The sequence below is a fragment of the Perognathus longimembris genome, chromosome 16, assembly GCF_023159225.1.
Source record: "Perognathus longimembris pacificus isolate PPM17 chromosome 16, ASM2315922v1, whole genome shotgun sequence".
Taxonomy (NCBI): Eukaryota; Metazoa; Chordata; class Mammalia; order Rodentia; family Heteromyidae; genus Perognathus; species Perognathus longimembris.
In genome coordinates this window covers 3,594,920-3,607,503 of record NC_063176.1, presented here as the reverse complement: position 1 = coordinate 3,607,503, position 12,584 = coordinate 3,594,920, and positions in this window count along the sequence as shown.

Below are 12,584 nucleotides of genomic sequence, written 5' to 3'. Positions count from 1 at the left end.
CAAAATCATATACAGTAACCACGTAGGGTATGCCAAAGTAAAGTATCCTTTACTTCTGATAACGATTTTTTTTCCCATTAAGACTCCAAAACAGCATCCTTCCATTGTATCTAGTCTACAGAGAATAAAATCACAGAGATTTTCACTTCTTAATGCTAGAGTAAGACTGTTTTCTGGTCTCTTGTGGGTGGAGAGAGTAAGAAGTAAATCTATGTTTGCAAAACGAACATCTCATTACCACCACTATGTGCAGTGGAGCACACTGACCATTGCTATAAAAATAATAATCTTTATGCAAAATATGAATAATCTTTTTAACTTGCATCAAGTAGCACTTCCCTTCCATGTATAGATGCAAAGAGGTTCCTTCTTAAATGTTTCACATTTTTAATGTTTAGATGAAAAGTATAAAGTAAACAATATATGTTACAAATCAGATATGGCAATAATCATAGACCATGAAAGACTGTATACTTGAATAATTCTGGGGAAAATGCATTTAATTCATTTGAAAATGCATTTGATTGAGCAGACTAATACCTCAAAGAATGTATCTCTTTCAAAGTTTAGTTCAAGAGCTGGGGATATGGCCTAGTGGGAGAGTGCTTGCCTCGTATACGTGAAGCCTTGGATTCAGTTCCTCAGCACCACCTATACAGAAAAAGCCAGAAGTGGCGCTGTGGCTCAAGTGGCAGAGTGCTAGCCTTGAGCAAAAAGAAGCCAGGGGGGCTGAGGATATAGCCTAGTGGCAAGAGTGCCTGCCTCGGATACACGAGGCTCTAGGTTCGATTCCCCAGCACCACATATACAGAAAACGGCCAGAAGCGGCGCTGTGGCTCAAGTGGCAGAGTGCTAGCCTTGAGCAAAAAGAAGCCAGGGACAGTGCTCAGGCCCTGAGTCCAAGGCCCAGGACTGGCCAAAAAAAAAAAAAAGAAGCCAGGGACAGTGCTCAGGCCCTGAGTCCAGTCCCCAGGACTGGCAAAAAACAAAATGAAGTTTATTTAGTTCAAGTTTTAGGTTCTTTTGAAGGTTAATGAATGCAGGTCTCCAAACTTTTCATTCTGAATCCTCCCACACTGGCCCTGCAGAGCAGTCAAACTGCTGTTTTGTTTGTGTGCTTGCTTCTGGAAGGGGCTGGCTCTGTGTTTTTTGTTTTTGTTTGTTGGTATTTTTTCATCTACTGAAAGTCAGGAATCGTATCTTTCCGGTGGCAGGGGCAGGGTCCTGAGGCCTGAACTCAAGAGCCTGAGCGCTGTCCCTGAGGTTTTTTTTTTTGCACAAGGCTAGTACTCTACCACTTGAGCCACAGCTTCACTTCCAGAGTTTTGGGTGGTTAATTGGAAATAAGAGTCTCAAGGACTTTCCTGTCCAAGCTGGCTTCAAACCATGATCTTTAGATCTCAGCCTCCTGAGTAGCTAGGATTACAGATGTGACTCTCTGGTGTCCCGCCATCTTTCTGTGGAAAGGACACATAAATTTCCAGCTATGATGTTAGTGATAAATTCGATAAAGTAGTCCTTTTTTGAAAGTAAGTTTAAACAATCCTAATCATTTAAATACCCACCTAAGAGATGAAAGAGATTTTTCACTTTGACCCAAATTAAGTGTAAAAATTCATTAGAACTTGAAACATGCTCTTCAGGACAATATTTCTCATACACACGAAAGCTTCCACTTACGTTCTCTTCCCCAGGTAAACAGTGGCTCACACCTGAAATCCTAGCTACTCAAGAGGCTGAGATCTGAGGATAGCAGTTCAAAGACAGTCCAGGCAGGAAAATCTGTGAGGTTCTGATCTCCAGTTAACCACTATGCCCTGAGTTTGAACCCCATGACCAGCATGTACACATTGCTAAGCACCAAAAGGTTGACTCCAATAGACAACATCTGGCTACCGACATCAACAGACAGCCAGTGCTGCATTTTGCAAAGAAGGAGAGCAAACTAGAAGCTTCAACTATCTCTTTCTTCCATAAACACTAGAGCCCAGAGGAAAAGCAAAAGCAGCAGAAACCACACTTGATGGAAACCAGACGTTAGAAGCAAAAATTTTCAGTTTGAGAAATGATCATTATTGTCATAATAACGTCTGCTGATGTCTTCGGCTCTCGCTGCACTTTTATCTTTTCCCAAGGTTCAGCAGCTTTCTCCCCAGACACTCAGCTAACAACCAGTTTGGAAATCACTTAAAGATAAGCTGTAGTGGGCATAGCTAAGGAAATGACTGTGGGTTTTTCCAGAGTGGGTGGGAATTTACATTCTCATTTATTCACAAGATAGAAATGTGCAGGTGTTAAAGATATACTTTGGAAAAACTGGCATTCAAAACAGGTCAACCCTGGACTTAAGTGTCTCGCGTCCTTTGGACATCCTTTCAGTATGACTGTTTAAGGCTGTGGAAATCCAAACAAGAAAGGTAGATTCCCAAAAGACAGAAATGATAACTGCTTCTAAGAGTAGCAAGCTACTGTAACTTCTCATATAGGATAACATGGAAGAAACAAAGAAATCCCGGTAGACTTTGACTCTGACTTAACTCGCGATGTGTTCCCTTCATATGTATCCAAGGCCCAGATAGGCCAAGTCAGGTACTTTCAAGCCAAGGTAATGAACTGCAGTTTTCTCTTTAACAATAGATTCTAAGAGATTTGTTTTTCTTTCTTCAGTTTTGGAATTGCTAATGCCAAGCATATTTTTGAATCTTTTTTTTTTTTTTGTCAGTCATGGGGCTTGAATTCAGGACCTGGAGGCTGTCCCTGAGCTTTTGTGCTCGAGGCTAGCACTCTACCACTTTGAGCCACAGCTCCACTTCCAGTTTCTGGGTGGTTAATTAGAGCTAACACTTGCCTGAACTGGCTCAAGCCACAATCTTCAGATCTCAGCCTCCTGAGGAACTAGAACTACATGTGTGAGCCACCAGGGCCTGGCTCAAGCATATATTTTTGGGAAAGCTCCCATGCTGGCACTGAGAGGTGTTGTCTGTCTCACTGTATTGGAAAACACATTAATTATTTCAGTAAAGGTTCAAGGGGGCATGATGTACCAAGAAATACTACTAAACAAAAATTTCAAAAACCAAAGCAAAACATCAAATTTGAAGCCAGGCGTTGGCCCACGCCTGTAATCCTAGCTGCTCGAGAGGCTGAGATCTGAGGATGGTGGTTCAAAGCCAGCTGGGCAGGAAAGTCCATGAGATTCTTATCGTGAATTAACTACCAGAACACTGGAAGTGGCGCTGTGGCTCAAAGTGATAGAGCACTGCCCCGAGCAAAAAAGGTTGGGGACAGCGCTAAGGCTCTCAGATATAACCCCACGAGCAATAAACACAAAAACCATCAAATCTAAAATACGGTCTCAGATCGTGATAAGCTCTAATAAAAAACCAAAGGAGGATGAGAGATGGAAAAAAACTAAGAGGGACACTTGGATGGTCAGGAAGATCTTCTCAAGGAAAAGATACCTGCATGCAAATCATTGCACCAAACCAGAAAAGTCCTTACAAAACAACTATCCTAAGGCACATTTTAAGATCTCTAACTGCTAAATAAGCTAGACTCCTTGCCCATGTTGTACACAGAGGATTACATGGCCTGCAATTAGAAGTCAGACAGATGTCTCTTTGGCTGAAGTAGTTCCAGTCTAGTATTCACGGTAAACTTCTGCTACAATTTGAAGCACTTTCTTAGTCATTGTGATATGCTGATGCAGAAAAACAAACAAACAAACATAAAAACAGCTAAATTGACCTGTATTCCATACCTGGTTTCATTAGAATTTCAAAATACTCCTTTTTATGGTAATACTCAATAGCAATATATCATACTAGCTCAAATCCTGGCCATGGCCAGGAATTTCTGTGCCACAACTTCCACATGTGGGGGGAAAAAAAGATAGTAACAACCCAAAACTCAAGAATAAGAGAAATACTGAAACTCCTTCCAACATGAAAGAACAACTACTTGTACATATAACGAGATCAATAAATAGCAGGTATTACTGTTCTTCTCAGAGATGCTGGTACATATAATAGCAACTGTTATTACAGTAGTTCTACCTATTATTACAAGGACAAAAAAGTCATTATTTGTATATATTTAAGACTTGCAATTCTGGTAACCCATAAGCATTTTGATTGCAGCAGTAGCATTTGTCTTAGCAGTGTCTGCAAGCCTGATATGGAATAGATGCATAATGAATATTCACTAAGTTAATTTAAATGCATGTTTTCCATAGTCATTGAAAGGAAAAACATGGTAAAAATCTTATCAGCAAAACCTACCAATGGACAATGATTTAAATACGGCTCTAAGCTACAACTTATTTGTGCCACAAGAGAGACGATTAAGCAGTAACCTAATTTTCATTTGTATAATCAGCCAAGTACACGTGATCCCTACCTCTTATGATCCATAATCACTTATCATGAGAACAAAATTCAGTTAAGCTACAGTTAATTCACTCAGATAAAACATCTGGGCATCTATTAGCCCCTGGCACTGTGGTACCCCTGGAGACATAATAATTCCACTGTTAGAAACATAGACACTGTAACAAATGTTACCTCCAAGCAAAGAGGACTCAGTTTCTATGGACACACAGAGGACCAATATTCTAGCTCTGCAAGGAGAGCAGAGGAAGTTTCACAGAGGAGGATTTTTGAGATGACGCTTTGAAAATATGAGAACTTTCCCAAGTAGAAGAAATAAGAGGATATTCTCTGCCCAGTAAACTATACATGCAACTGGACAAAAATGGAGAAAGATCAGAAAAATCTGAAAGAAAAACAGTAGAACACTGTGACATAAGTGTCAATATATCAGGGAAAAGTATGTGTGTCAAGTTGAGAAAAACAGGAGGAAATAAATGGTAAATTTATATGCCAAGTTAAGAAGTGTACTTTTTGTTCTGTATTTCCCTGGGAAACACCAAAGGCTCATAGATGGTATTACAACTTACATAAGACTTTATTGACAAGGAAACTTGAAGGAAACAAGAGACTTACCTCAGCAGACTTTCAGAGAAAGTATTCCAGACATAGGACACAGCCAATGCCAAGGTCCAGACGCAGGGACATGTCTGGTATGACCCAGATAAAGTACTAAGGCCTGTGTAACTACAGCAGAGGAAGAATAGTTTAGAAAGCTGGACATTGGAGAGATCGGATATGAGTACAAAGGGTCCTGCAGTTCATAGCCTACCATGAGGAGCTGCTGGAGGAAGGTTAAGATTTGACTTGTGTTTTGAAAGCAACATTGGCTGTTGATATGAGAAAATACTGAAGAAGTACAAGAGAGAGAGGTGGTAAGATTGTCCTGCAATGGATGGGGTTTTGTTACCTAGTCTCATTCTGGATCTATCTAGAAGGTAGCTAACAGGATTTACCTGAAGAGAATGGAGTCAAGGTTCTCCCCAAGGTTTTAGGCCTGGACTAACCTCTTCTGACTATGACACTCTATCATTGGTAGACGCTTTTTGCTTTCTTTCTTCATGATGAAACTAATTTGTACTTATTTAGAAATTATTTTAAAACTGAAAGTACCTATCATCTTTTAAATTCATTTTTGTCTTCAAAAAGCTTTATCATAGTACTGGTGAGTGGCTCAAAATATAAAGCACCTGTCTAGGAAGCATAAGGTCCTGAGTTCAATCCCCAGTACCCAAATATGTTTTAAAAATAAATGAAGAGACGACATGTATATATATATTTAAATGTTTTATAATAAAAAAGAAAGTGTGTAGCAAATGTTTTAAGTAAAAGCACTGAGAACAATGTCTATTATAAAAATATTTTTATTTTATTTTATGGTAAAGGTGATGGGCAGAAGGGTTACAGTTACATAAGTAAGGTAATGAGTACATTTCTTTTCGAGCAGTGGTACCACTCCCTCTCATTTTCTCGTGCTTTCCCTCCCTCCACGGCTCCCACCCTCTCATCTTGTAAAGTTCAATAAAAATATATTCTAATTACTTATCTCTGACTGCTAAATTCCACTATGTTCCTACATTTCTTGTAAATAAGGCAGGTATTTAATTGATGGTGGACTCCGAATGATCTTATCATCTTATCAGAGGAAAGCAGAAGAAGAGAAATAGTCTGAACCCAGACATCTGAAACACAGTGCTGGTAACACTCCCAAATTCTAACACTAGTGTCTTGGCCCACCAGTATTCTTTGAAATAAAGCTATCAGGAACTAGAGGTAGGTAGATCTTGTTGCAAATCCTGACACCAAGTTGGTTCCCTATTCACTCAGAGCTTTAGGTTCCATATGTTTTAAAAACCTCATGTTCAGAAATTTGAAAACATAAAAGCTTCTAAAGTATAAAACCTAAGAGTCCAACTACTTTCAGTGTAACATCTTGAGAGTGGATTTTTTTTTTTAGATTTTCAAATGGATGGATGATTTGTGTGTAAAGGAACCTGCACAAAACGAAAGCAGGACACAGAGGGTAGCACCTAATGTATATGGACCTTGTGTGGGGGGAACATGGCTTGAACTGAGTGCATCCTTTGGATGTAGATGTAGGTGCTCACATGGCTTGAACTGAGTGCATCCTTTGGATATAGATGTAGGTGCTAACATGGCACAGGTGCTAACATTTCTGGAAAAAGTGATTAGATGGTGTCTGGTAAGAAATGACATAATAGACTAAGCTTCAACTAACACAATTATCTAGTCTGCTTCTGTTTATTTAAAACATGATTCATCTTTCCCAGTACATGATGCATTTCCAATACCAAAAGAGTAATCTGCCTTCAAGAAAAGCAAATGTTTCTTGTCTCACATTTCATTCAATAGAATTTTTTAAGTCTTAATTCATATGAGTATTTGGAATTCAAATTTTACAAGTCTGTTATATTTAAGTTTGCACCTTACTTTGTTATTACATAGAAGACCTTTAGAGCATACTGGTCCTATTATCCTAATTTCACTAGTGAAAAAGATATACTGACAACAAATGGCTCACACCTGTAATCCTAGTTACTCAGGAGGCTGAGATCCAAGGACCATCGTTCAAATGAATCTCAGCAGAAAAGTCTGTGAGACTATCTCCAACTAATCATTAAAAAAAAAAGCCTGGACTGGAGGAGTGGCTCAAATGACAGAGCACCAGTTATAAGTGAAAAAAGCTAAGCAAGAATGTGAGTTCAAGCACTTACCAGTACACACACACACACACACACACACACACACACACACACACACGACTGAAAATAGCCTATATCCAGTGAGATGGTTAATGGTTAAACACAAACAGATCTAAGCCAAAATACCTCTTCTACCACTTAGCCTTGAACAAGTTATTCAACTTCATTACGATTCCATTCATTTCAACAGTAAAATGGCTGAAGAAAGAGCATAGTACCTCTCAGGGCTTTTGTTAATATAAATAAGTCACCTAAAGCACTTAACAGTGCTTAGCATATAGTAAGTGAAGTTATCATTGACATGCATACCAAAATGTATGAGAATGTTATGTAATGCCAATATAAATATTGGCACTGTTTTATTTCATACATGTGTATTTTATATATTTTGTGTGTATATATGTATGTATATATGTGTGTGCATTTGTATGCATATATACATATCCTCCCAAAATTACTTTGTAGAGCATTCATAGCAAGAGGTAAGAATGATAACGTTAGAAGAAAAGCACAAGCACAAAGAAAGTCTCTGGGCAGGCTTAGTGTCGGGTCAGATGCAGAGTCAATGAAAAGTGTGAAACAGGCTCCTTCCATACTCTACAAGCGGTGCCCTCAGGTGGAACTTGGGTCATGTGTTCACATGGCCATGAGATTTTTAAAATTTTTCTCCCCAACTGGCTAAAACTTCTACCTTTCTATTCCAATAATTTTCTCTGCCCCACTTCTAAAATGAAATGGCGTTGGAATCACCAGGGATATCTTAAGGAATTTGAGAGGGGGAGACATAAAATTTGAGTTTAGTAGAGTGTACTTATGAAATTCTAAATCAATTTCTGTGTCGTGTACAGTGAAAATATTACTGGCCATCTCATGTAGGAATGATTTCCAAGCATATTCCTATACTTTCTGCAGAAATCTCAATTACCAAACATTCATTTTGCTATGTAACTCAAAAGTCCAGGACCGGCAATTTTACTGTGATATGAAAATGTCCTTGCTGGCACCAGAAACAAATGATAACAAAGGAAAACAGCTCCTAAAATGCACAGAATGAGATATTATAGAGGTGCATCAGGCAGGTAGGAAAAAAACGTTGTTTTCTGAATTCTGTAGTGGTTGTACTGTCACCTTTTTTAAAATATGAAATTTGTTGCAATTTCTTTTCTAATAAAAATGAATATTTGCTTTCCTAGCTATTTTTTCTGTTGTTTTTCTTACAGAGGTCCCATAAACGTTTTTTTAGCACAGTCATCATATAACCTCCATCCTTTTTGAATTAAGCATTAAATTTAGCTCTGGGTTTCCTAGTAATCTGTGAAAGGGAAACACAGAATGGTACAGTTTTTCTAGCCAAAAGAGGAAATAAACTAAAATAAAGTCATTTTTTTTAAAAAGGGGGTAATCAGGGCTGGGATTGTGGCTAGTGGTAGAGTGCTTGCCCAGCATGCATGAGGCCCTGAGTTCCATTCCTCAGCACCACATAAATAGAAAAGGCCTGAAGTGGCACTGTGGCTCAAGAGGTAGAGTTCTAGGCAAAAAAAGCCAGGGACAGTGCTCAGGCCCTGAGTTCAAGCCCAAAGACTGGCAAAAAAAAAAAAGGTAATCAAATATGAGCTTGTTTCTATCATAAGGTAACAACACAATCAGTTTACCTGAAGTATAAGTTAAAAAACAACCCATATGAAATACTGTAAATCAAGTGCTATTTTAAACATTCGGTAGTGCCAATCCCAAGGCCTAAATTCTTAGCCATTGGTTATGATAAAAGTTTTATTTCTTGGGGATTCTAATGAGACAATCGTCTTTGATGCGGAATCTTTTTAAAGCTAATTTTGTGCAAACATACTGTGTGTGTGTATATACATATATATATATATATATATATATATCCTATATGAATTGTGATTGCACAAAGCTCCAAGAAGTAAAACTCTGAGGGCAATCCAAATAAATAACCAACATTAACTCACTGACTCCGTTGGCTCATTTTCCTACTCACATCTGAAAAGCTTTATGATATAGTTTCCTTTTTATGGTCTATATATGTAGACGCTTAGTTTCTGTTTTATCTATTCTGATGAACAAATAAGCACAGGAAGATCATTCCTCAAAAGTCTTTAGGACTGCTGGGAATATGGCCTAGTGGCAAGATTGCTTGCCTCGTGTACATGAAGCCCTGGGTTCGATTCCCCAGCACCACATATACAGAAAACGGCCAGAAGGGGTGCTGTGGCTCAAGTGGCAGAGTGCTAGCCTTGAGCAAAAAGAAGCCAGGGACAGTACTCAGGCCCTGAGTCCAAGGCCCAGGACTGGCAAAAAAAAAAAAAAAAGTCTTTAGGAAATGTGTTGCTGGTCAAAAATAAAGTAACTATTGAGAAACATCTAATAATTATAATAAGTGGCATTTGTCTGGTTTTTTTTTTTTTGCCAGTCCTGGAGCTCGAACTCGGGGCCTGGAGCACTGTCCATTAGGTTCTTTCGTTCAAGACTAGCACTCTTAAGACTTGAGCCACATGGCACCACTTCCAGCTTTTTCTGTGTATATGGTACTGAAGAATCAACCCAAGGGCTTCCTGCGTGCTAGGTAAGCGCTCTACCGCTAAGCTACCTTTCCAGTCCTTGACCAAAAAAACAAGCAAGTTGTAGAACTTAAATCCACTACTGAGTCCTAAGCTCAAACATGTCCTATCCTGATGTCCCATACAGAATAAGTGAGTGCTTTGCATGACAGGCTGCTCTACAACTGTAGGAACCATTTGCTCAAGGAGATTAAGCTACTCTTTTTGTTTTACTAAAAAAAAAAGTTTCTCTTAACTGCCCCCTTAATAAATGGGCTAAAGACTTAAAGAGAGACTTCTCTGAAGAGGAAATGAGAATGGCCAAGAGGCACATGAAGAAGGGCTCAACATCACTGGCCATAAAAGAAACGCGAATCAAAACAACACTGAGATTCCACCTCACCCCAGTAAGAATGGCCATTTTCAAGAAAACTAATAACAACAGATGCTCGTGGGGATATGGTCAAAAGGGAACCCTATTAAACTGTTGGTGGGAATGAAACTTGTTCAACCACACTGGAAAGCAGTGTGGAGGTTCCTGAAAAGGCTAAACATAGAGCTCCCCTATGACCCAACAACCCCACTTTGGGGCATCTACTCAAAAGACCACAAGCAAGACCATACTAAAGCCACCAGCACAACTTTGTTCATCACAACACAATTTACCATCACTTAAATAAGGGAACCAACCCAGATGCCCCTCAGTAGATGAGTGGATCAGGAAAATGTGGTACATATACACAATGGAATTCTATGCTTCTATCAGAAAGAATGATACTGCCCCATTCATAAGGAAATGGACGGACTTGGGAAAAAACAATATTAAGTGAAGTGAGCCAGACTCAAAGAAACATAGACTCTATGGTTTCCCCTCACTGGGAATAATTAGTACATGTCTATGATACTCCTAGCAGAAGATTGCAATAGTTCAATAGCTAGTACATATGAACATATAAGATAATGCTAAGCAAAATGAACTCCAAGTTATGGAAATGATATTGCTGTTGTTATTTTCAGTGTACCATGTGAAATTATGCCTTTTTCTTTTGTCTTTCTTCTGTATCAGGGTTTTACCCCTGATGTCACTGTAACCAACTTTGGTACCCTGGATACTGTATATACCTTTACCGGAAGTAGGGAAGGGAAGGGGAACATCCAAATGGAGAGACAAAGGGTAAAAGGCAAAGAAATGCAACAGCAATACTTACAAGACAATATGCTATAAACCACTGTACAACTCTGGGGGAGATGAGGGAGCTGAGGAGGAGAGAAGGTGGGACAAAAATGAGGGAGGAGGTAACAAGTTTGCTAAGAAATGTACTCACTGCCGTACCTATGAAACCGTAGCCCCTCTGCACATCACTTTGACAATAAATAATTTTTTTAATTTCTCTTATATAACTGTAACCCCTCTGCATATCACCTTTATAGTAAGAATTTAAAATTTTTGTAAAGAAAACATTAACACCAAACTTTAAAAAATAGTTTCTCATAGTTGTGACCTGAGAACATTCTACTTGGTTGATTTCAGGCAGAAGCCGAAGTTTTGGGTCCGTAACACACGGTTTCATGCCCGCAATGGAACCTTAAGACCACCTGAATCTCAAGAGCTTTGTTCAGGGATCCTGTGGGGTTAGCCTGCCCAGCTACTGACCAGCCACAGAATTTCAGCTCAGTGGAGAGACATGGAAAAGGATTTTTTTTCTCTACTATATATGATTGTATTTCTCAAGTCATTAATAAACCATTGTGAAGTACAGTGTACCTTCCTTTGCCTTGATTTGCCTATCACTGACAGTTATCTAGTCAATATGATGCATTTTGCATATACTATTTCACTTTTACTAGAAGAAACTTCTGGGGCATGTAATTTTACTAAACAAAAAAAAATAGGTGCGCTATGGAAAATTTAAACTTATCTGGTAACTTAAAACCTGGTCTCTTTATAAGAGTTACAGATCAAGACTTTTCTGTTACTAGTAACTTTAAATCTACATTAATAAGAATGTCTTGGCAATTAAACTCAAAGAGAATGATTGTCAGACCTTTGGGAGATGTGTGCTCTCTCTTGAGAAGAAGAGCATTTGCACAGAAATCACAAATTCCAATCCCCAACTTGTGATTGTAAATGAGAGCTTAGTTTTAGGGATAAGAAGCAGAATATAGAAAGCAGCAACAACAACAAAGCCAGGCACTGGTGGCTCGTGCCTGCAATTCCCCCCCTCTCCCCACAGAAGGCTGGGATCTGGGGATCATGATTTGAAGCCAGCTAGAGCAGGAAAGCCCATGAGACCCTTATCATCAATTAACTAGCAAAAAGCCATATGTTGAGCCGTGGCTCAAGTTGTGCTCAGAGACAGCCTCTAGGCCCTAAGTCCAAGCCCCAAGACAGGCACCAAAAAATAATAATACTATACACTTAAGAACATTTTAAGCCAAATCATAACGCATGCTCACAAACAAAAGGAGAATTTATAAAGTAAGTGATCGCTGGAGTAAATGGGGAAAACTCACAGGCCTGTTTCTTTTTGTTTTGCTGCTTCTTGTTTTATTTTCTAAGGAAAAGTAAACAAATTTGGCACCAGTGGCTCAATCTGTAATCCATAAGTCTGCAGAAATCAGCTTTGGGTCAATCGTTCTGTTCTTAGAACTCCAGCCTTAAGCTAAGCAAACATAATCATGTTAAACATTTTTCTCTCATGGAGACATAAGAGAACAGAAGCGTCAAGCTCAACAAAGAAAGCGAACCTTGCTCTTGTCGATGGAAAGTATATTAAGAGTTATTTAGAGGTGAAATTTTCATTATCAATAGTCAGGTTGAAGGCTGAATACCCTTTCAGTGAATTTCTGTTTTGTCCAACTCTTCTGAAACTGTA